We start from the raw sequence: 26,544 nt of genomic DNA on the forward strand, positions 1-26,544 counted from the left end.
GAGCTGTGTATATATATTTTTCTCTCACTAAAGGCAGAGGGGTATGGTAGTAAAGGAAATACTAGCAGTGTCAGCAGCTAGGGAAGAGGAGGAAATGTGAGGAGTAAACTTATTCAGTTTACCATGAACTTTTGGTTAACTTGCACAGCTAACTTAGTCCTAATGGCGAAGAATTTTATTTTTGAAAATCTATATTAGAAAATGGAGTAGGGGAGAGAGATCTTGGGATTTACCTATACGATTGTTGTGCTTGCCTCAGAAGTCCATAGGTAGGAAGTGTGTTGTTGAATTGTATTAGGAAAAAATCAGAGAAAGCAGAAATAAAGCTCCTTATTGCTGGCATCAAATGTCTACTGACAGTGATAAACTGCAGGTAAAGGCATGTCATGGCTCTTTCCTATGGCATTACATCAGCTTCTGGATAAATAATATTAAAGGCTGAAGTCTTCCTCCAGGGCTTCCCTGGGAAGACAGCTCAGGTCTCTGATTGCATTTCTTTGCCTTTGGCGCTGTTGCCTAGATGGAGTCAGAGGATGAAGAGAGTCAATAGTATTTTCCCCAAAATACTGACAAGCGAACTAATATTTAGGAGTTTCACATTGTTAAAGCTTTTTCTTTGTAACGATGTGTATATGAAAGTTTGGGTGATATGAAACAATCTCTGATCTTCCACTGAATTACCTGGCTATTATTTCAGGTCAGCAAGAATTCAAGGAGTAGCTCCTCAGAGTCTCAACTGACTTTTTAAAACATGTTTATTTATTGCAGAGGAAGAGGGAGGCAGAGAGAGAGGGAGGCAGAAGGAAGGGGAGAGGGAAGGAGGGAGAGAGGGAGGGAGGGAGGGAGGGAGGGAGAGAGAGAGAGAGAGAGAGAGAGAGAGAAGAGAAGAGAAGAGAGAGAGAGGAAGAAGATAGAGGCAGAGAGGGAAAGGAGAAGGACAGGGAAGGAGATCTCCCATTCTTCTATGGCTTACTCTGTTAAGTCCCTATTAATAGCCAAAGCTGGGTCATGCTGAAGCTGGGGACCAGGTCTCTCACATGGCAGAACTACTTGGAGCACTCCCTGCTGTCTCTTACAGTGCTTATTCATTGGAGGTTGGGATCAAGGAGTGGAGCTGGGACTTCATGAGATGTATTCTTCTCAAAGAGCATCCTAATTGCTGTAGCAAATGCCTGTCTCTCAACTGTAGTCTTGTACTTATGCTGAATATCTATCAAGCATTTTCCAGTAATTTTCTTCTGTCAGAATATTGCTTGTCAAGAAACTCATGGATTATATTCTTCGAGTTGACCTGGAAAAATAGTCATGCATTTGTTCTTACCTAAAATCTACCCAATTGTGCATTAGCACATGTGGGGTTAAGAATGGTGAACTGGATTTCTTGTCTTTAAGTATATGGTTATATCCTTTTTGTGGTAGGGAACATTCTTTCTACTTAGTTTTTTATTCTGAAAAACTAATGGGATTCTCATTTGAGCAAGAAGCTCATAGAATATCACATACACTCACACACACTTACACACACTCACACATTCATACACACACTCACATATACATACAGCTGAAAGTTATTTCATGTGAGTTCAAGGACTACTGTTACAACAGTAGCTCAAGCACATGTTACATCCATTTGCTAACAGGGAGATTAATAGAATTGAGATGAATCTTTGAGCTAGTCAAGGTTAATAAGCAGAGTTGACATCTGTGTGCTCTTTCTGCATTATCCTTCACCTCTGCCTCAGGCAGAGAGCACTGAAGCGGCTGCTAGCATTCTTGTATGTGTTTTTCTTTGCTTCCTCAATTTTTTTTAGAGCTAAAAGCAATGGTGTCGGAACATCCCACTGATCAAGGGCAATACGTACAACTAGATGCAGTAGCCGAAGATCCAAAGGCAGAGCCTCCAAATCCATTGCTTGCAGTGTTTCTCAGCTTTTCCTCCTCCACCTGTCCTAGCCCTTCCTGCACCGTAACTGGATTCCCAGGCTTGCTTCAAAATTTCTTCCTCTTCTCAATCCTTGTGTCTGAAATGAATCCCTTTGAAGCATTCTCTACATGGAACCTGGTGTTTATCGTCCTTCATTTCCCTTCCTCCTACTTTGACTCATGGCTGTGTTCTAGGGGGGTCTCTCAGGCTAAGCTGGACAACCCTGCAGGGGATGTCATGGTCTTCTGCACAGATGACCAGTGCCTGACCATTGTGCTCCCATGTCTAGAGCTGCCTACCTAAGTTACTTTGAGGATACTCGCTCATGGTCTTTAAATTCAAATGAAGGTCCCAAAATCCCAACTATGTAGAAAAGGAAATGCAATTGCAATGTCAAGAGTGATAGACCCGTTCACAGCTAGCCACACAGACTTAGTACAACAGTAAGCATATCGAACAATATATTCTCGCATACAGCAAATCGCAGTTTGTGCATATCCAACTTGAAGACCAAACAAATGAAGACTTTGTAGTATAATGCTAGCCAAGTGGCACATGCCGATTATTGCAAGAGTAGATTTTAAAATGTTGTTACTATAACCAAGTGCTAAGTATATTGTTTGATGGATGTATCAATTAGGCTGATTTTGTCATTCAACAATGCACATAGGTATCATAGCATCAAGTTCTATACCATCAATAACATAATGATTTTTAAAGGGAAATTATTCATACCTGAGTTTATCAGGGTCACTGGAAATTCATGTTAACAACAACAGAACTTTCTTTAATTCTCAGGTAACTTATTAATATAAGCCGAAGATTCAACATAGTTAAGAAACAAATTCTATGATACTTCAATCCTTTTTGTCCCTTTTTTACTTCTTTTTATTATTATCATTTTATGATATAGTTCCATAGGCCCCAGGATTTCCCTTATCCCTTCCCCAATTCTCTTTCCCTTCTCTGAGTTCCCCTGTATCATACTATAGAATAGTTTTTCATGCACAGTCATATATCTGTTATTGCAGGCATGGACAATGGCAGAGAGTCCAGCATCCTATTGCCAAGATATAGTTAACAGTTTCATTGGGAGTCCATCTTTGTCTGGTAGCAGAGAAGCATACTGCATTGTATCCTCACATCTGGATATGATAGTCTCCATTTCACAATTACTATACATCTCCTTAAATGAAAAGCCACACAACAAAATCAACAACAGGAAGGAAAATAGAAATTAACAGTACCATGAAGTTAAATAATATGCTGCTAGATATGATAGTCTCCATTACATAGTTACTGTACATCCCCTTAAATGAAAAGCTGCAAAACAAAGTCAATAACAGGAAGAAAAAAAAGAAATTAGCAACACTATGAAGTTAAATAACATGCTACTGAATGATTAATGTGTCTCTGAAGAAATGAAAAAGAAAATCAAGAACCTTCTTGAAGAAAATGATGCTACTGTAATATCTGTGAGTCATTGAATAATGTAATCAGAAGAAAGTGTTTTGAAGAGATGAAACTAACAAAGTCAAAATCCATGAGATACAGTTTCTGCTGCTCTTTGTTGGTGAAATGTGTCTCCTGTAGGCAACAAATGATGGGTTTTGTGTTTTTAATCCAGTCTACTAATCTATGACGTTTGATTGATGAGTTTAAGCCATTTACATTCAGGGTTAATATGAATGGGTGGTAATTTGATTCTGTCATTTTAGCAATGGGTTGTTCATTGATTCAATCCCTGTTGTATTTGACTGGGATGTTCTTCACATTTGCCTTTGGTTTTGGTGGGCGCTATTCCTTTTCTCTGTCAAGAGAACATCTTTAAATATCCTTTGTATGGCAGATTTGGAAGAGGCATATTCTTTTAACTTTTCTTTACTGCGGATTAATTTTTGTTTCTCTGTCTCTTCCTTCAGTTTTTTTAATTTTTGAGTTAATTTTTCTTTTTTTTTCTTTTTGGTTTAAAAGATCTATTTGTTCGAAAGGTAGAAGGAGAAAGAGAGAGGGAGAAAGATGAATCTTTTACCCACTGGTTCACCAGCCCCACTTCACCCCCACTGGCTGCAAGGCCTGGAACTGAGCCAGGATGAAGGCAGCAGCCAGCACCTTCCTCCAGCTTTCTGAAATGGGCCAAACATTTGGGCCATTTCTGCTGCTTTCCCAGGTGGGATAATGTATTCATGCCTTTAGAACATATATCCAGCAGTGGAATTGAAGTGGAATTGATGGCTGATATTGCAAATGTGTGCACAGCTTTTCAAAGAAATATCCATGCTATTTTCCACAACAGTTTCAGAACAACAATCAAAACTGGGTCATGAAAAAAAAAAGTAAACAAGGCTAAATGTAAAGCAGCCTATTTGACTTGTCTGAGTATCAGCAAATATTTTGTTATCAACAAGAAGTGATTATTTTTTATTTATAGTTGGAAAAGCATCAATTTTTACATATATGAAAATCCATGGTCCCATCAGTAAGGCCAGATTTATATCAACCAGAGCCAGGAAGAAAGGAGGAACTCACAACACTGAGCCTGGGAAAGAGTTACCCATCCTTGTCACACATGGAGAAAGAAAATGTTGAGAAATCACAAATTGTTTTTATTCATTGTTTTTCTTTTTTTTTTCTTTTTTTTTTTTTTTTTTTAAAGATTTTATTGTTATTGGAAAGCCGGATATACAGAGAGGAGGAGAGACAGAGAGGAAGATCTTCCATCCGATGTTTCACTCCCCAAGTGAGCCGCAACGGGCTGGTATGCGCCAATCCGATGCTGGGACCAGGAACCTCTTCCGGGTCTCCCACGCGGGTGCAGGGTCCCAAAGCTTTGGGCCGTCCTCGACTGCTTTCCCAGGCCACAAGCAGGGAGCTGGATGGGAAGTGGAGCTGCCGGGATTAGAACCGGCGCCCATATGGGATCCCGGGGCTTTCAAGGCGAGGACTTTAGCCGCTAGGCCACGCCGCCGGGCCCTATTCATTGTTTTTCATGATGCAAAGAAAACACAAAACATCATTATCAAGGTTTCTGCCACTGAAAGGATAAGAATGTAGTAGGCTATGGGAGGGAAATTTTCCCTTAGCTTTAGTTTTAGTTAGCTTTAGTTGAATTTTTTTTTTTTTTTGGAGCACCAGCATTGGGAGGATATTAAACATATCCAGATGCTTTGCTGAAATGCATCCATTTATTCCAGAGCACATCACTTCTAGAAGTTTGTGTAGAAGAGCATTTGAGTCTCCTATGAGAAATTTTTTAAAATACAAAATATAACTCTATTCCTCTATTAAACCCTTGTTGCCACCCAAGCAAATTCATTGGATAGAATGCAAAATAGGAGACTGATAATCAAGTTTTCCTGGTGTCTGCAGGGAATAAGTCCAAATGCTTTATTTATGCTGATAGCCACGTTAGAGGATTTGGTCTATGTTCCGTCAAAATCAGGGGAAACAAAGAGTAGGATGATTCTTAGATGGTAGGGACAACAGAGAAGTCCTTGATGGAAGAATGAGGTGAGGGTGACTGGGATCAGGTTTACGAGGCCAATGGGTGCTGTAGAATACAGCCATGTAGGAATGGCAGAATCATAAAATGTTCCTAAGTCTTTTATTTGGCAAAAATTAAAAACTCACCCCAAAATTGCAGTCTTGCATAAATAACTGCTGTGTTTTCTTTTAACTGAGATAAATAGATTGCTGACATTTTGCTTCAATATGCTTTATCTTTGTGTTTGGTCTTCTTTTATTTCACTGTTTTCTCCCTTTCCTTTTGTTCTTTCAATGTATCCCATATAGTCATATGTCGATGATGAAATGTGTGCCCACATTGTGGATGGCTATGATGTTACTAAGTGATATAGTGATCTGTCATGGCATAGCCACTACAAAATTGGTGGAAATGTCATTATGCTCATTAGGTATCAACTTTTTCCAAATGGGTTGAAATATGGTGCAGGCTTCCTGTCTCTTAATCCTTACCGATTTAATAACCACAATAATGAACAAGGATGTTGACCTAGATAATCACAGAAAAGTGATCAAAATCAAGAAATTTAACATTGATACAAAACTGTAATTGACCGATTTTACTCAGAGGCAACCTAGAATTGTTTAGCTAATTTATTAGTGAAACTAGGGCAATTTTGAAAATGAAAGGGGTGGTGTTAAGAGATGGCTGGAAGAGAAAGGCAGGATGAGTGGTCATTCTAGGCCTCCTTGGTATATACTAAGGTCTTGTCCAAAGGAACTTCCCACAGGTGTGAGGGAAAATGGCAGAAACTGTCTGTAAGCACAGTGAGAGCGTGCGCTGACTGTGAGATGGATGTGACTCGGGTCAGCTAGGGGATGCAGCACCACGGACAGCGCAGTGGCTCTTGCTCCTGAGTCTCACCCATCAGTGTGTAGAGCAGCATTCCAAGCAGCATTCGGATGACCCAGGAAAGGATACAATATAAGGCATGGGGGACTGCATTGTTCCTTTTGCCTCATCTCTCTTGGCATTTTGCTGGTGCAACAGGCAACCAGAGCAGCATAGGAAACAGAAGGAAGGAGGAAGGATTAGGGGAAGAAAGGGTAGACTAGGTTATTTATTTATTTATTCTTTTTGTTGTTGTTGTTCCCTAGGCTAAGATCAGAATTGTGTAGGGAAGGGAGATGCTTTATTAGGAGATTAAAGTTTGGTAGTATATTGTATATGAAAAAATCAAGTTATTTTAATAGGGAATAGTGATGGGAAAACAATGAATTTTTCTCCAACTACTGCTAAGGAATGAGGGCGTAAATCCCACAGATCATTCTAAGTAAAGTAATGGAGGAAAACAACGTGGTTTTCTTATTTCATGTCTCAAATCCATTATCTTCCACTAACTGGCTACACAAGCTTTCAAAAATACCAAAACATTTTCTTAAGAAGGGAAAACTGAAATTTTCCAGCTCTTTTTCTTCTTTCCATTTTCCAGAAAGTTATGCTGTACCTTATTATTCCTCTAGTCCTTCCAATTGTTGTTTGTAAAAGTGCAACATATATATGTATATATTTATACATGTGTATATATAAACACACACATATGTGCATATATGTCACTAGGGGATATAATCTTATGGTCTACTGTGTTATACATGGTCTATCATTGAAGGAAATGCTAAGCAGTACCTTCTGCATGTGAACTTTTTCTCAATGTTGAGAGTATGTCATGGGTTTTGTGTCCCTTACTCCTATTGTTATATGTATCCTGTTCTACAAGATACTTTATCCATTACTTTATAATAGTCCATGCACACATTTTATGATACATCATAGATTCTTTACAATATAAAATATAAGTACCTCGTTTTCAAGGCACACTAATTTTTTAAGATTTATTTACTTTTATTGGAAAGGCTGAAGACAGAGAAAAAGAGCTTCCATCCGCCGGTTCATTCCCCTAGTGGCCACAACACCAGAGATTAGCCGATCTGAAGACAGGAGTCAGGAGCTTCCTCCAGGTGTCCCATGCATGCGCAGGGTCCCAAGGCTTTGGGCTATCTTTGACTGCTTTCTCAGGCCACAAGCAGGGAACTGAAACGGAAGTAGAACAGCTAGGATACGAATCAGTGCCTGTATGGGATCCTAGCACATTCAAGGTAAGGACTTTAGCCACTAGGCTACCACTCCAGGCACACGGCTCACCATTTGGTTAGTCATCAATAATTACTTAACCAATTCTCTGTTGATGACATTTTGTTTCTCATTGTCAGTAAATAATGAATAATTAATGTACATCTTCGGGATAAATTCCTGGAAATGGACTTGCATTTCAAATGTAGACTCAAAGAACTTGTACTACACATTGGCACATTTCCTCTGCTGCAGTTTGTATGGATGCATTGTCATAGCAGCAGTAAGCAAAGTGTGCCTTATTCCCAAGACTATTGTCCAAAAGGTAGTGAGCAGTGTGTATCTACCAAGTAGTTCATCTTCCATCATTCAAAAAGGGTCAGCCTTGAGCTTAGTTCTCAGTGATTCTGCAGAAAGAAGACAATGCCACAGTGCAAAATTCACTTCTGCTTTTCTTCTTTTCCTTTTTAAGGAGCCATTGCTTCAGATTGAAAGCCCTAGCATTAATAGGAAAAGCAGGCAATATCATTCTCAAGTCTTGCCAATGTTGAATACATTCACAATTCTCTCAAGCCCGATAGCTGGATCTGAAATTCCTTTCTGTACAAACCCAATTCTGTGCTGGCTGTGCGTGCGGCTCAGGACCCACCTCCACTGTTGACTGGTTACTTTCAATAGCATTTGTGTGAGTGAGATATCAAAATGTTCTGCAAAAATGATAGAATTAAGCTCCAGGGGAATGTATTCAAATTATTAGAATTATGCTGCTTCATTGGGTACTATTCCAATTCTCTGCTTTTCTCTTCCCCTTCCGTGTCCTCTCTAAATATTAAAATGATTAATAATAACAATAAGGCTGAAACACTACAATTGTAGCCCTTCATGTTACTGAGCCCTTAAGAGCAACCTGACAATTTTTCACTCTACACATTTTGTTTATAATAGTGAAAATTCAGATAGATTTTTTCCCTCATGGAGCTTCATTATCCCACATAGTAAGTTTCTTGGTTACGGCTGAGCTGGAGTTGTATTTCAGTTTCCAAGGAGAGTGTATTTGAAGGGAAAGAAACATGAATCAGGTGACTGAGTAGGAGCAACAGAGACCTGGCCTATTGCTTCTGTGAATAGTTCCATTTTGGCCTCCTACCTAAACTTGGAGCCAGTTAAATGTTCAGCTTTTGGAGTTGCTTTAACTCTTTGTCCATTTTGGGAGGAGGGGAGTTGGGGAAGTTTTGAGTTTGTCTCCCAAAGTCTTATTTATTGGAAGTTTGGTCCTCATTGTGGTGATTTTAGGAGGGGGTCCTCTAAGAGATGGGGACGATTGAGAAGTGCTTACACGTGGCCATGCCTTTTAAAGGATAGCTGGACTCCACACCTCTGGATTCTTTTGTTGAAATGTGATCTCTTCCTCATACATAGATTGTAGCAATTGCAACGCTATTTACCATGTGTCCTGCAATTAATTCACCTGAGCTCATGTGGCTGCCATGCCCTTGAACTTGCACCTATTTCCTTATAGTCATGGCAGATGGATGAACACATCTGCCTTCTCCCGTGCACCTTGTGGAGAAAAACTTTATCCTGACTGCAACTGTGATGTCCTAGTGCATATGATTTTATTTAGAGCCATGCTTTTGAATGCATGGATGCTTGAACAGACATATGGGCCAATGGTCCATTTGGCTATTCCGGAAGAAAAACTAATGGAGATAAAGATGACTGATTGTAGATTTTTCCCAACACTTGCTACTTTCTGAGCCATTTGTAACTTATACAACCAGGAATTAATGCTATTCGAAGCCTGAGCTATAAATTAGAACAGCTATTGCCATGAAGCAGCTTATTTTTCTCTGAATACTGGGAATAATAATTCTTATTTGATCATCCTATTAAAATAAACACAAAAACCAACACAAACTCATTATTCCTGTCAAGCTTTTAATCATTACCTGACAAAGGAAGATGCTGAAATCATCCAAAAGTATAATTCCTACCCTCCCTTGGGAAGAAAAAAAATGCTCAAGTTTTGTCTCTTTGTAATTACAGTTCTGTTTTTAGTTAGCATTTTGTAAAAGAACATAAAATCTTCCTTCCAATTTCACCTTTGTCAAGAATATAAATATGAAATATTCATTGTTTTGGAGCAGTTTTGAGATGGTTTGCCTTTAAATTAGAACCATAAAAGCTGGAAGATGTCATCGCTCCTGAATCAAAGGGTAAATATTTTAGTGACTGCAAGGAAAAGGAAGCTGTTGAACAAATGGTATCTGAGGATGGTTATTCTAATTGGAATTGTTGCATAAGAAAGGCAAAGGCAAACCTCTGTATGGAGGAAGCAAAGCTGATTATTTCACTCTTATTACAGACCAGTCTATTGTTAATGAACTTTTCATCATTTTATCACAAGCAAGAAGCTACTTTTAGACTTGTTTCTCACAAAGAGACTGTCATGTTCTCATCACTCTCGTTTGATACAGTTGTCTGTAAATTTCTTTGACATTGATGTATGTTAAAAATTTGATTTATGTGGGGAATATATATGCATATATTCAATTTATGCTGGATTCTATGTGTATACATTTGGAAATGGGTTTATTTCCACATGAGAAAAATCATCAGAGAACCATTGAAAGCATTTAAATAGGGGAGATAACATAAGGTCCATTCTTACCATCTCCTGGGAATAGCACCCACTGCAAAAATTAAATAAGATGGGCCTGGAGAAGTAGAAATTCATAAGAAAAGCTCAATTTTTAGGTCTCTAAAATTGTATTTTATATTGTCGGTTTAGCAAGGAAAAGTTTACATGTTTTGTATATTGTTTTTAAAACTATGTTAACTAAATTTTATTTTAGGATATCATTGCAGTAGAAAATGTGTTCAAACACTGTATTCTGTTTATTTTTTTCATGACTACAGTAAACTGCATCTTCTCTTGAATATAATCTTCAACAAAGATTTGTTTCTATTCAAGACATTTGAAATTTCTTTCCTTTTTAGAATGAGAGCATTCCGAATTACACCAGCAATGTTGCTTTCTTGTTCTTCGCTTGATTATTGAGTGAAGGAGGAGTGCTGAGTAAGTTCACTGGGCGCTCCGTTGGAAATGAATTCCCCATCATTTTGATGGTGGGTCTCTGTGGTATTAAAACATTGCAAATGTATAGCAATTACTAAACCTGTGGAGTAGCAATTTTTCCGACACAAGTATCATTTTATATTTCTTTTAAAATGATTTCAAAAATACTGAACAAAGAAAAAGCCTGCCAGGGTAATCTTAGGCAAATTTTTGTTGAATGTGCAACAGTGGCCAGGAAAATAAGAGCAGTAAGCCAGAGAAAGTCTGCTAGGATGTTCTACCCAGCCTTGGATTTCTGCTCAAGCAACCTTTGTTAAGGATTGGTCCCTCTGCTCTGAGGGCACCGAGGAAGTTACTCAGTGTGCTCAGGAGACTGCCGGCTATGTGAAGAAGCCCAGCTGGACAAGTCGATCTATGACTTCCCCTGGCCCTGATTCATAGCATAGACTACAGCTGTGAAGTGGTCTTGCTAAGAGTCCTGGATTCCCTGTTGCTCCTGTCGAGTCCAGCGAATCTTCGTTTCTAGAGCTACAAAGTTGAAAGCATTTCTTGTTTACTCAGGTATCAAGGGCAGTGATTGATTGGGTTGTTGGGAGGGGTACAGTGATACAGCCCAAGGCCAGATGGAGGGTTTCTGCAGACTGGTTGTGGTCAGATGAAGCGAGGCCTTTGAAGACTTGGAAGCACTTGCTGCAGGTTCCAGGGCTTCATCCATCAAACCAGTCTTACCTGTTGAAGGCACTTTGCTAAATCTCTTTGCTCCTGAATTATGGACTCATATTTTTCTGACACTTGGAAAGCTGTGTGCCGAATTCACAGAAATCCAACTTCCTTCCTAAGTTAGCTCAGCCAACCTGTGCACCTTCGAATGAAGATGCCCAATTCAGTCCATGACATTAGGCTGGCAGCCAAAAAGGGACGTAATTACGAGAAATGGTGCATGTATTAGTAGGAATTACCTTGGTCTTCCTTTGTGTTCAGAGTTGTACTTCATCAAATTGATTCTAAGATCCTGCCAGTTTTATGGGCTTCTATAGGAAAACTCGCCCTGAATATTTATTTCTCGCCTTTTTAAAAGGCCTTTTTTGATATCACTATCCCATTTTCCCACTTGTTACCTCAATGTGAAACCATCAAGAGCTTTTCAGTTAATTCTCTTGTTTCCAGATTCCTCTTTGTCTCCAATTCCAAACCATCAAACTCTCTATTGCCAGATTAGTTTTTCTATAACCAAATCACTTTCATGGTTTAAAAAAAAAAGCTCTAGAAAATACTTTCCAATTGATCATCAGTAAGATAAAGGTTTCACACTTGCTAAACCAGAAAACATGACAGCAGTTTGACAACATTTATTGGCTTTCTGTTGCTCTCAAAATAACATCAAAGGCTCTTAAAAGTAATTCACTTGATTTTTCTTGACCCGTTCCTGACTACCACTGTATCTTTATTCTCTTTTCCACATACGAGCCATGGTTATAGTGACTTGAACTTCTACAACGTGAGACATAGTTAACTTTGGAGCCTGAGTAAACTTAAGGAAGACAGATCAAGTTTTACAATCTGAGGATATGTGTCACCCTCAGAAGTTAGGACATGATTGTAAAGGACAATCTGCTCTCTCCGTCTTGACTTTGGTCCGAGTCACCATGGCTTCTTATGTCGACTACATACCTTCTCTGTGGTCTATCTGTGTCTCCTCTGGCTTATTCCTGGCTTTGTTTTGGCCCTGTGCCTTTGTCAGGCCTGATGCTGCCACAGAACCTTTGGGCCTTCTGAATGCTGTGTCTCAAGTGCTTCTCTGTGCCTGGTTAGATCATCCTCATATTTCACACATCAAGTCAGTTTTCATCTCCAATGAAGATTTTCCCCTCTGACTACCTGCTCTATTAGCTGTATCATCAGTGTTCAGTCAGTACCAGCCTCCTCCATGATTCCATTACCAAAAGACTATTTCTGCTTTTAAATTTTAACTAGCCTATTTCTAGTATCCAGTTAAGTGGCCAGAAATGGATATGTTCGATATATATTTCTACAATGAATTTTGAATGCTATTGTAATGCCATCCACCTTTGGTCTTATTTCAAAGAAATATGTTTGATACTGACCTACAGCTCATTTGCCCCATAACTTACATCAGCATAGCAAATTTTACTGATGCTCATCTTCTCTAGAATATTTTTTGTCCCAAGAAAACTGTGCCACTAACCCAGTTTCTCTTAAGACCTACTCTTGTATCTTTTCTGCAAATAGAGCAAATTTCTTGTTTATTTCATCAGTGCTTTTTTTTTTTCCTGTTTCAAGTTGCTACACATTCACATGATAGGGATTTGGAAAACAAAGATGTTATTAAACGGTTAGGAATAGGAGAAAAAAATTAACAAAAATGAGCATGCTAATATATTGATATTGATGCCATTGTAGGTAAGTTCATCAGAAAAGAATGCTGACTCAGTTAAGTTTGTTGTCATGATACTTCTTATTCTAGTTTAATATTGAACCTCTATAATCTTAAATCTTATTTTGAATTTCAAAGTGTTTTGAGGCTCTGAATTCTTTCCAGGTAATCATGTTAGCCCGGGATGGTCCACACTGTGCCTTCCCCATATGTTCTTTGGCAAACACATGCATCAGGAGAGAAAAGCACTTTTCCTTACAGTGGTACTCCTTCTTTGTGTACTTTTCCCCTGCCTTCAGTTCTATCAGTTCCCTGATATATATAATTCTGCTTGATTATAAACTTCTTACAACACAGACCATTTTGCCCAGTTCTGTCTCCCATGATTCCCTACAAGTCCCTTCCATCATACTTAGGTAATCAGTCTTGTGACGATAATTGAATGATAGCAATTTCGGTTAATCCAAAGCTTTCCTGCTGGGCCTGGCTTTGTGGCACTGTAGGTTAGGCTGCTGCCTGTAATGCATGCATCCCCTGTGGGGACTGGTTTCAGTCTTGGTTGCCCCACTTCTTATCTGGCTACCTGGTAATGCATGTGGCGAAGGAAAGGATGATGGCCCAAGTGCCTGGACTCTTGCCACTCACAGGGGACCCCTGCATGAGGCTCCAGGCTTCAGCTTCCTGCAGTCCTGGATGCTGCCAATGTTCAGGGGAGATTTCTCTCTCATCTCTCCCTTCTCTGTGTGACTCTACTTTTCAAATAAAAATTTAAAATTTTTAAATATTTAAGAATATTTTCTGGTCATGCTGTTCAGGGGTATCTTTTTTTCCTTCTGCTTAGTCTGTTTAGACCACTTTTTCCACAGAGAAGGTACTGAATGGAAGAGTTATTCCTCAAGCCAGCATGATTAGACCCTATTCAAAAATGACCGGAATTAAACTGGGCACAGCCAATTGAAAAAGTCAGCATGATTCCAGATCTGTTCCATTTCCTGCTGACGGAGGAAAAGCATAATTGAGAATGGTCTTTGTGCCTATGATTTTCAGGGTTTGAGAATAATTTTGGAGAAATCTCAAGAAAAAGGGAGGGAAACTTCTAAGGAAATAGAAAATGATAGTTCAGAAATAAGCAGTACGTATGGCATGCTTCATCCAGGAAGGAAAACGCTCAAATTGAGGAAAGTAGAAAATCTTATGAGCAACACACATTCGGGGTTTCAAGGCTGTTTTCATCCGTTTATGCTGCTATGGCTAACAACCATGCATTGGGTGACGGATAAAGAATGCTATTTTTTTTTCTCACAGTTCTGGAAAGCCATGTTCAGGACAAGAGCAGAAACTACAGAGGGCTTTTGTTGTGGCAGCAGGCAGAAGGGACCACTCCACTCCAGAGGCCCCCCCTTTTTATTTTTTTATTCTTGTTATCATTTTATGATACAGTTCCACAAGCTCTGGGATTTCCCTAATCCCCTCCCCAGTTCCCCTTTCCCTCACTAAGCTCCCCTATATTATTACTATAGTATAGTTCTTCATACACAGTCATATATCTATCATTGCGGGCATGGACAAGGCAGAATGTCCAGCATCCTATTGTCAAGATATAGTTAACAGTTTCATTGGGAGTCCATCTTTGTCTGGTAGTAGAGAAGCATACTGCATTGCATCCTCACTTCTGGTTATGATAGTCTCCATTACACAGTTACTGTACATCCCCTAAATGAAAAGCCACACAACAAAATCAATAACAGCAAGAAAAAAAAGAAGTTAAAAATGTCATGAAGTTCAATAACATGCTACTGAATGATTAATGTGTTGCTGAAGAAATGAAAAAGAAAATCACGAATCTTTTTGAAGAAAATGATGTTACTGTATGACCTATGAGTCATTGAAGAATTTAATGATAAAGTGTTTAAAATAGATGAAACTAAAAAAAAATCAAAATCCATGAGCTAGATCGTCTGCTGATCTTTGTTGGTGAGATGTGTCTCCTGTAGGCAACAAATGGATGATTTTCTTAAAACGAGTCTACTACTCTATGATGTTTTTACAGGTGGTATTTTGAGAGTGGAGCTCTCAGGGTCTAAATGACTCCCCTTGAGCCGTGTCTTCTGTGGCTGCTGCACTGGGAATTGTATTCTAGTTGAAAATTCTGGGAGACTCATTCAATCTACAGAAAGGAATGGAGTACGGCAAGTGTTTCTAATAATTACACAGAAGTGCTTTCACATTGGCCTAGAAGAAATTTGCAAATAAATTTAGTGGTTGAATGTGTTAGAGGTATCCGATACCCCATTTCTTTGGAGCTGAATATTTTTCAGGGCCAGAGCTGCTGCTTCTTATGCCAGGAGAGAAGTAATGGAATGGAGATGATCTAGGAGAAGAAAAGGTGAACTCCTACAAGAAGCTGATGTCTTAGGAAAACTGTTTCCTGGCTTACAAATGGATGCAGGTTCAGAGCCTCCTGATGAATGGTCACCCTGCACAGAACTGACCTTGGGCACTAAAATGCTATCAGATCTCCCCTGTGTTTGACTTCCAGAAGTTTATGGAATAACTTGATCTCAGACCCAGAAGGAAAACCCTAACCCCTATCTTTCCCAGCTTGATTACATTCCTTGGAGAAATTCTCACTGCATATCTACATATGGGAGCATTTCCAGGGTTATTTGAGAGAAGTTACCAACACAGAAAGACTCTTGACTTTGGAGCTTGTGCAGAGTGCAACACACTGAAGCAGTCCGGAGGATGATAAAATGATTGGGAGATTCTAAGGCCTAGTGTGTCTTTACTTACTTTTCAACTGCCAACTTTGGGTTATACGTTGAAGAATATAGAATTGCAATAATGAAATCTAACATCAGTAGCCATTGCTCAATTTAAGGCATAACCAAACAACCAAATAAGAATTTGTTCCAAGGACATTGTAACAGTTACAAGTTTAGACTTGGGAACAGAAATTAATTAGTAATGCAATTACTTATCCCCTCCCTGTGAGTCTCCAACCTCAATTGTGATTATGCAGCAAAACCCAACAGCTTAAGGTAATATTCTAACATGGAATGCAGCAAAATTTTAACTGTTGGTTTGCTCATGAGGTGCATGATAAATGATAATAGCAAAGTCATAAAGTTTATATAAGGTCTACAACAAAAACAAACTCAATAAAATGTTACCTATTACCATTTTAGGGAAATGTTTTTCAATATGCTACATTTCAGTACAATAAAATACATTGAAAGACAAGGTAGATAATTTGGCATTGAACTGGCTTCCAGTTTGGATACAGGGCTTATGCTACCAGGAAGCAATGGGAAAAAAAATCTCACTTGGAGAATTTTTTAAAAAGATTTATTTATTTTTATTGGAAAGTCAGATATACAGAGAGGAGGAGAGACAGAGAGGAAGATCATCCGTCTGGTGATTCACTCCCCAAGTGACCGCAGCAGCTGGGGCTGAGCTAATCTGAAGCCAGGAGCCAGGAACTTCTTCCGAGTCTCTCATGTGGGTGCAGGGTCCCAAAGTTTTGGACCATCCTCAACTGCTTTCCCAGGCCACAAGCAGGGAGCTGGATGGGAAGTGGAGCTGCTGGGATTAGAACCGATGCCCATATGGGATCCCAGGGAATGCAAGTTGAGTACCTTAACCATTACGCTATCGCATCAGGCTCGTCATTTAGGAAATTTAAGAATTTGCATTTTGTGAACAAACTGCTGAGTGTGTAAAGGCCAACATCTTTCAAGTATATACTAAAAGTGCGCTGCTTACTAGGGATAATGGAGATGATTTTAAGTTTGTTGGCACCTTAGATTCACCTATTTGGTATAGGAGAATATGTGCCTTCATTTCCTATTTTATTTTTCGTATGTGTGCTTAAAATACATAGGGAAAAAAGGTTCAGTTTGTACAGGTTATTGCCGACAACCCTACCCAACCTCCAACATTAGTTAAATCTGCCTTTTTTTTTGACATTTTGCTCAGGGTTTTATTTTGGTTTTGAGCATGTTGAATTTTCATAACTTTGACATCAAGCCTAGTTAGGAAATAATGTAAGTATGAAGTACATAGCACAGGTGAAATGGTTATTTGGCTCCCAGGAAATGATATCTCAAAAGCAAAGTTGCAGCTTGAAGGAGAGTCAGGAAACGTATGTCATCCTCCTTTGATTTAGAGGAATAGCCATCAGTATCGGGCTGACTTCCAGCAAACAGCCGGCAAGTCAGGAACCCAAATGCAGGAATGAGGGAGAAGCAGCCACAAGAATACAGCTTGTTGTGTATCCGAGGAAATTCTATAAATGGTTTGAGTTGATGGTTGTTCCAAGAAAACATAAAAAATGACAAATTCGGTATGTTCTCCTGACAGGTGATCTTCACTATTTTTTGTGGTTTTCTTTTTCTCCTCTATTTTATTTTTAATTTTATGATACAATTATCTAAGCTCTGGGTTTTCCCTTACTCCCTTCCCAAAAGCCCCCCCCCTTCCCTGCACTCATTTTATTATGATGGTATAGTCTTTCATAAGCATCATAATTCCATCACTCTTCTATTTAACTGTGTCCTGGCACTGTGGGTTACAGACAATGGCAGACAGTCCAACATCCTATTGCCAAGACACATCCAACAGTTTCACTGGGAGTCCATCTTTTATTTGGAAGTAGGGATGCATATTAGATTGTATTTTTACATCTGGATATGAAAGTCTACCCTTTTAAGAGAGGAAAAGTAAACCAAAAGAGGTAACTGGTATTTAAGAAGTTGTGAATAGCTTTTTAAAAAATGTGTAGTGTAGTTGTATTTACTCACTATTATGGCAAGTAACATGGGCTGATTAATTATAATTTTTCAAATATTAATATAGAAGAGTATTTACATAGAAACAATCCGTCTAAAAGACATACAAGGCGCTACTAAAGTTGGGAAGGTGGCTGAAGAGGGAAATATTCTACTTTTCAACCTTTGATTATGTCAGGTTCATGGTTTTAAAGGTAAAGTAACGGCACAACACATTTAATGATATGTTACTGGAATTTTTTATGGTGTAAACAAGGAACAAGTAATAAATCCACAGTGTTAAAATTAGTAATGTATGGAAGCTGAAAGAACAGGAATTTTGAAGAAATGTTGAAGTCCCAGACCAGTGTTGTGGCATGGTTTGTAAAGCTGTTGCCCATAACATCAGCCACATGTACACCAGTTCCTACCACAGCTGTTGCACTTCTGATCTAACTCCCTGCTCAGGGATTGGGAAAGGCAGCGGGTATGCTCCAGGTGTCTGGACCCCTGCCACCCAATTGGGGACCTTGATGAAGCCCCTGGCTCCTGTACTTGGCCTGGCACAGAAATGGTCATTGTAGTGATCTGGGAGGTGAGCCAGTGTGTGAAAGATTTTTCTGTCTCTCTCTGTCTTTCCTTCTCTCTCTGTAACTCTGACTTTCAAATTAAGTGAATTAATCTATTTTTAAAAAGTCCTTAAGAATAGATCTCATTGTTGTGTGAATTTTAGGTTATAATGGGCACTGGATAAAATAATTGAACATAGAATCATGAGGTATATGCAGGAGCCCTGGTCAAAACACATTCATTGGGGAAAATACCTTAAAAATGTCATACATTGCTTTTCTAAAAAAGTTATAAACAAGAGAATTCATATCAAAATACTAAGAGAAGATCGGACATTGATGAATGTTGGTCAAATATGTATATATGCAGTTAGACATGTAAAAATTATATATCATATATAACATAGATAAGTGTGTGTGAATATGTGTGTGTATTTAAGTACTTATTTATTTATGTAATTCTTTTCTTTTGACCTTTTTCCTCTTTCAAACTTGAATCATGACTTCAAGAATGGGCATCCAGGAAGGATGTTTTATAATATTGATGATCCATGTATCCTTGCTGACCAAATTTCTAGATTTCCAAGGAAGGACAGCTATTTTATGTCGGCAGATTATCACCTCCTTGCAAATACTTTATTCTCATTTCCTCAAATAGCTATCTGTAGGAACGCCATGAACGTTTCTAGGTTTTTGTCTGTTCAAATCCAGATATTTTTGGAGTATAGAAATGGAAAAATATTTGGCATATAGTTTACGTCAGTGTTAACTTTTTTAACCTTTCAATTGCTTTCTGAGGTGAAAATGATTAGAATGACTTAGCAGGAAGAGCACAAAATTTAACAGAGCAGTGGTCCCTTCAGTAAACTCCTGTGGTAGACTGGGCCAGTTCTATTGCCTATTTTCTTGTTTTGAGCAAATCTCTTAATGCATGTAAATATCAATTGCCTTTTCACTGAAATGCAAATAATAATAATAATGTGATTATTAAAGGACATTATGTAATTTATTAGATATTTTAGATGTTTAACAGATATTAATCTTCATAATAATAATTCAAAAATGAAAAGAATAGTAATAAACAAGGATTTTTTTTGTTACTCCAGAGATTCCCTCTGTGAAGAATAGCTAATTTTGGTGATAACATTCTGTATATTTTTATACAAGTACTTCATCTTAGAAAGATAACATTTAAAGTTTTATTTATGTATTTGAAAGGCAGAGTAAGACAAAGAAAAGGAGGGAGAGAAAAAGAGATTTTTTTTTTCACCTGCTGCCTCAATGTCCAAATGGCTACAGTGGCCAAAGCTGGACAACAATGAAGATAGGGAACAATATGGGAAGTAGAGTGGTCTGAACTCCAATCGAGCTCATACGGGATGTTGACATTGTGGGTGGCAGCTTATCCTACTGTATTACCATGCTGATCCCCAAGTTGACTTGCTTTCTAAAAAAATCCTTACCCTCTGTAACTGCTCTGATAAATTTGTGAGTTGTGAATAAATTAACAAAAGTCAATAATTTGGAACAAAATATTTTGATAGTTTTAGTTTTCAGTCCCTTCTGTCTCTGGGATCTGTGTTATTCCTTAAACAATGGAGTACAAAAGCTATTTACATAGTATTAATGTTGTGCTAGGTTTTGTAAGTAAACTAGAAATAATGTAAAGTTATAAGAGTATATATGTAGGATATTTAGAAGCATTATGGCATTATGCAGAGGAATTGAGCATCCATTAAGTTTTATATCTGCAGGGGATCTTGCAGATACCAACAATTTATATCAGATTTGGAGTGTTATATTAGATTGACTCCTGGAAACAGACAATCCAGGCTTTTGCAAATGGTGCACTTTTGTTTTCTAGAGAGGTTGAGTTGGTGTTGCTCAATCTTTACCCACACAGTGTGAACCATGCAATCACACATGGGATAATTTGGACTGTTGGCTTCCCACTGACAATTCTGTTAATACTGAAAGCATTTCTGAATGTGGGAAATATTTCAGAAACCCTTAAAGAGATTATAAAATAAGTACCTCAAATTATGAGTTAGGGAATGAAATTCACCTTTCCATTGTGTCCAATGAAAAACACTGGAGAAACACCTGTTGAATGACAGGGTCAAGATTTCTAAAAGTAATCCATAAAAAAAAAAAAACCCAATGAGAACATGAGCAAAAATTGTCAGAATCTGCCTTGTTCATGATTTTGGAAATTAAAGACATTAAACTATGTGAGAAACATTTATTGAAGAAACTGACCCCCCCAATGTGCCTTGTGGTATTTTAACATCTCATTTATACTGCTTTCTCCCAGAGTCATTTGAAGTCTTCAGTAAGACCTCACGTTCTGAACCAAAGATGTGTGTACAACAGCAGCCTAGTAGTCAATGAGGAAGGAATTGGAGCCCCCTGAAATTCCCACCTCTCCTAAGCTGTCACTATCTGACAGCTCCCAGGAAGGTCCCTTCACAGGCCTCATCTTCACTTGTCTTGGTTCAGTCCATACTCAATTCATTTGTTGAAAACCACTAACTGCGATTATTTGCCACAGCAGCAGTCTATAGTGGCACACTTCATCCAATCACTTTCTGAAGCCCCACCTTCCCATACCATGATTGGACCAAATGTCCATCCATTTTTAGTGCCATCAACTAATGACTGCAGGAGTTTGGGAGCTGAATATTGTTCAAGCTGTAGTAGTCCACCCCTGATTTTCCAACATTCATGTCCTCCTCACGACTGCAGGTAATCACTCTCTCCCCAGAGGCTCTAAGTCTTAATTCAGGCCACTATTCATTTAAAAGTCCAGGGTCTTCTCTGAGATTCAACACTGAATTCCCTTAGCTGTGAACACCTGCACACTCAGAAATGAATTATATAAATCTAACACATGATAGCAGGATAAACACAAGGCATACATTTTCATTCCAAAAAAGAGAAGTCAAGGAAACCATACAACAAGTTCAAAAGTCAGCAAGGCAAACACAGAATTCTGAACTTGTATGTCTGGCATCCTGATTACAAAGTGGTCAAGGCAGTCGTGCGCCTATGGCTTTCTGCTCATAGTCTATGCTTTGGTTTTAGCATGTTAGAGTCTCACATCTGGTTGGGACAGGGAGCAGTCAGTCTCCAGGCCTCCACAGCTGTGCTGCTCTCCAACAATGTGACTGCTTTCTGAGACCGTACGTGCATAGTTGAGGCTCCCTGAGGCTTCTCTGGCACAATGCTTGCAGCATTCACTGGTAGAGGTTTCATGTTGCTGATTTTTCTTCTTTCTTGGGGGTGTGTGTGTCCATTTTGGTTTTACTCCCACAGCTTCCCCAGCCATTTTGTCTCCTTAGGGGCTCCTTTTAGGGGCCGCTGTTCTGCCGCACAGTTCTGCCTGACCCCCCAGTCTTTGCAGAAGGTGCCTTGAACTTGTAACTTTGACTTTCTGCAAATCCACCAAATCTGCCTCAAATGGATGCAGGCACCAGATCAGCCTCCAGCAGAAGCCGTGCCCAGATGCACTTGAATTGGACTTGGCAGTGATTTCCCCACATGCGCGCGGAGAGCTAGAATCCTGAACTGGTCCTGGGCAAGCAGGGTATCTTGCTGTTTCCTGAAAGGATTCTTCCCAAGATCTTTGAACCAATTTTTTTTACTTTTTAAATCCATGATAGTCTTGTGGTGGGGTGTGAGGCTGCCATGAAGACCTGTGACAGGCCTTTGGGGTCTTATTTATTGCCTTGCTTCTTTTACCGAACTAAGTTCTCCTGCAAGAGTTTTCTCTATCCCATTCTCTCCTACACATGCTCTGTCTTTGCTTCTTCCCTGGTGAGGCTGTGAATTTTTCCAAACTTTTAGCTCTGCTCAGTTTGTTTCTGTTTGTCACCGTAAAATGTTCTAAGAGCTGTTATTAAACAAAGCTACAGGCTGTGAGGCCTGTGCTGGCTCCAAGTCTTGTTCACCAAGCTAATGATCCAGCCTTCCTCAGTCTTAGAATATGGATACTATAAAGTCAGGTTTTTTTTGTGGAAAAGACTATGATATTGGTTCAACTTCTAAGAGAATCTTTGTTTTCATTAGAACATTTATGAGTCTGGTCTTTATTGTCCATATTGCTATCAATATGCTGATATTCTGAGCTCTCATCAAATTTGCCCTTAAAACATTCAAAGCTTTATCTTGGTCCTTTGAATTCTTCCAGGCTTCTCCAATAAGCCAGTTTCCAAGGCTCCTCTACGTCTTCCGGCATAATGAGTAGTAATGACCTAGCACCTTGGTTCTGATTTTTTTTGTGTTTGGTTTTGCTGATTGCAGCTGTTCCTTGAGAGAAACTACCCATGAAGGCATGGGTTTGCTCATTGATTTAGTGCATCAAAATTCAAGCTCCAATAACCTCATTGGTTCAGCATGTGATAAGGGTAGGAGAAGGAAGTTGTAATCAGGAGAGGATCATGTGAGAAGCTAGGAAGCAGAGACAGGAAGCATGTTTGTCTTGTGTCTTGGTGATTTTCAAGCTTTGAACTTGGCCTCTCATCTAATTTAGACCTCGCTTTTGTCTCCAACCACTCTACTCTTTCAGCAATGAACCCTTGGCCACCACTTTCTGCTTCTAGGTTCTGGCTGTCATGGAGTTTCTTCCTTCAATGTGTTTGTTTCTGGTTCGTTGAAATGCTTAGTTTGCTTTGGAATTAGTCTTCATTTTCAATGACTGTTCTTGTTGTCTGTCGTCGTCAATGTCCTGAAGTAAGATTAAACAGCATCAGACCAGGAGCCACGTGTGCCACAGAGATTCCCCTCACTCCATTCAGTGTTCTCGGTTGTTATCTGAAAGTCATTCACTAATCCCATAGCAAATGCATTTGCATATCACACAAAAAGCCATGCATAGATTAAAACGTATTTTCACCGGAATAAGCTAGTCTTTGAGTTCTATTTTCACAGCTATTTTGAAGTACTTCCATACTTCAGAATAGTTGGAAGCAATGTGTCAGGGTTTATTGTATATACTTTTTCTTGCAACAGGCATTAGATTGTCCTATTCAAAAGTGGTCTGGTTTGGCCACTTATACAGCCACTCTATTGAAAGATATTTGTGGGCCCGGTGTGATAGCGTAGCAGCTGAAGTCCTCACCTTGAATGCGCCGGGATCCCATATGGGTGCTGGTTCTAATCACAGTGGCCCTGCTTGTGGCCTGGGAAAACAGTTTATGATGGCCCAAAGCCTTGGGACCCTGCACCCATGTGGGAGACCTGGAAGAGCTCCTGGCTCCTGGCTTCGGATTGGCTCAGCTCCAGCTGTTGCAGCCACTTGGGGAGTGAATCATCGGATGGAGGACATTCCTCTCTGTCTCTCCTCCTTTCTGTATATCTGCCTTTCCAATAAAAATAAATAAATCTTTAAATAAAAAAGAAAAAAGAAAGATTTGTAACTATAACAGTCAAATTGAGCAGCAACTTACTGGACCTAATTTGTGAAGCTAGCTTAGTTGTCTTTTTCTCCAGATTGAATGATAAATTAAAATATTTAAGCCAATTTGCTGTAGATCTAACCGTGCCTCGCTCTTCTTTTACCTTCAGTTATTTTATGATGTTTCTATTTTCTATACTTGGATTCTTCTGCCCAGGAGCATCTCTGCTTGGTCTGTTCTGCTTGGACTAATATATAGCTTTTCTTTATTTACTCAAAGACTTGTTTTTTTGAAAGGCAGAGAGAGGGACAGGAGAGACAATAGGAAGGAAGAGAAAGGGAGGAGAGAAAGACCTTCTCTTTGCTGGTTTATTCCCCGAATTCCCCCAAACACACAGGGCTCAGCCAAGCAGAAGCCAGGAGCTGGTGACTTCATTGGATCTCCCACTTAGATCTGGATAAGCAAGAACCAATAGTAAGCAGTCATCTGCTGCCTGATAGAAACTTGGCAGGAAGCTGGCTCTGCAGCCGAGTGGACATCTGTTCCAGCATGGCTTGTTGGTGTATCACGGGGCAGATTAACATGCTGTACCACTTCACCTGCTCCTTTTGTATTTTTAATCCTAGGATTTACATGTTTTGCAAGACACAGTGGTGAAGCGCTAACTTCATGTTGCCTCAGGCGATTCATTATAAGTAAGCTTCTTAGCATTGCAGGCATGTTCATATGCATTGTCTGTTTAGATTTTTAAAACTTCCATTCATTATTTTTGCATTCCCACATATTTTATTTTGTATGTATTTAATAGAGACATTTCAGAGAACCTGCAGTTATAATTAACTCTGAATATTTGAAATTGTTCTAAGAGTTGAAAATGCTGGGAGAAGCAAATTGCTTTAAAATCATCCGAGCTGTAAGATTTATATAAATGATAGGTCTTGAATTATTTTATTGTTTAACTCTACAAAAGGATTTTTTTTTTACATTCTGAAATGATTACCCTAAGTGGCAGTAAACATTCTTGAAGCACTGAAAGTGTAATATAATTTATAAATTTTCCAGTTACTCAGCTATGGAAAAGATAATACAGGTGCTGCATAAAAGCAAGGCACATTTGTAATTAGCAAGAAGAAAAATATAAATGATGGTGTTAAGGAATTGAGAGGTGATTTTGGTGAAGCGAAAAAATCTTCAGCAGGGTACATTTCGATGCACTTACATCTTTTTCATGAAAGGAGTACTTCTTTTATGGCAGCGGGGGCATTTCTGTCTCACATAAATAAGGTTTTGCTTTTGAATAAAATGCTGTATAGATCCACTGTTCTAATAAGTAGAATGTTGAGTTTCTGGCCTTACACTTTCATATTTCCCATCGGACTTTGCTTACTTTTTGAGATTAACTTTTTCCTTAATTGCTAAGCTTTGATGAGGTTTTATTGTTGGTTTTAAAAATACTAATTCTTTATACCTACAATGTCAGGATACATGTAAATAGCAGAATGATGGACTTGTGACATGGTTGAGCGACTGAACCATTGTTACAATACAGGGAAAACCTGTGGGGGCAAGGGGCAGTGGACGGGAGAAGGGGTTATCTGTGAGCATAAATGAACTGTATCATAAAAAATAATTCAAAAAAATACCAATACAAAGCATGTCATTCTTCTACTTGTACTGTTAATTAAATTATTAAATTATAGGCAAATGAGTGTTTATTTCCTTTCTTCAATCTCTTTCTTAATTGTGAAACCAGGCATAATCTGCATGAATGTTTTAATTGTAGAATTATTCTATTTCTTAAATATTCTGAGTTCTCAAGACCTGTTATATAATTTTAGCTCATCTCTGTACTGATTATGTCACACTAAAGCTATTCAAATAATAATAATAATAATCATGAAGCTAAACACACTTCATGTAGCTTCTTTCCTTTTACTTTTTGTTATCTATTTTTCTGACCAGATACTTATAAACAAATGTTTTTATTGGATCTGATTCTAAGAATATCAGAAACTTCCATATTGATGTATGTTAATTTATCTTCTGAGATATTAAGATGGTTGCTATACTTTACTAATATTTTTATGAATGTGATAGGGCTAATACATAATGGAAGCTCAATTTAATGTGGCATATTTAACTGACAAAGTATGCTTATATCTTTCCTGACAGAAGGAGTTTATTATTTCAGGATGAGAGCAAATAGAACTAAGGGGTATTTGGTAAAGAAGTAAGAGGGAAGAGGGCACTGCTGAAGTGAGGAATGAGACAGTCCTGGTAAGGCCAATGGCTTTCCCACCCGGGCAGTGCTGACTCAGTTCAGCCCTGTTGTTGACTGGGTTACCCTGTTATGAAACAGGAGACTGCTCTCCTGGCATCTCCTTTGAGATCTTAATGATCTCCTAGTCTTGCTCTCCAATCAATCCATCCATAAGGACAGTTAATGTCCCCTTAATAAATAGTGTAGGGCTTTGACACAGTGAAGGCATTCGAGGACAATCTGGATTTTTCTCTACAAGATTTCTAAGTGAAACATTGAAAAAAATCCATCTTTGCAGCTGCTGTGGCACAGCAGGTAAAAGCCATTGCTTGCAACGACAGCGTCCCTTGTGGATGCTGGTTCAAGTCCCAGCTGCTCCATGTCCGATCCAACTCCCTGTTGATGGCCTGGGCAAGCAGTAGAGGAGAGCCCGGTGCTTGGTCCCCGGCACCCATACGGAAGCCTGGGAGGAGACTCCTTCCTGCCAACGGCAGCCTGGCCCAGCCTAACCATTGCTGTTAATATCACCAGAGGAGTGAACCAGTGGATCGAAGATCTC

At 39.0% G+C, this 26,544-nt stretch overlaps 1 long non-coding RNA gene across 1 annotated transcript in view; it reads right to left on the minus strand.

Moving 5' to 3' along the window:
• LOC131483083 (uncharacterized) overlaps positions 1–26,544 on the minus strand; it is a 284,412-nt gene that overhangs the window by 230,789 nt on the left and 27,079 nt on the right. The window contains exon 2 of the long non-coding RNA XR_009247501.1: positions 4,715–4,853. This is a non-coding gene — a long non-coding RNA (uncharacterized LOC131483083). The remainder of the gene's footprint in view (positions 1–4,714; positions 4,854–26,544) is intronic.

This window comes from Ochotona princeps, chromosome 23 (genome assembly GCF_030435755.1).
Source record: "Ochotona princeps isolate mOchPri1 chromosome 23, mOchPri1.hap1, whole genome shotgun sequence".
NCBI lineage: Eukaryota > Metazoa > Chordata > Mammalia > Lagomorpha > Ochotonidae > Ochotona > Ochotona princeps.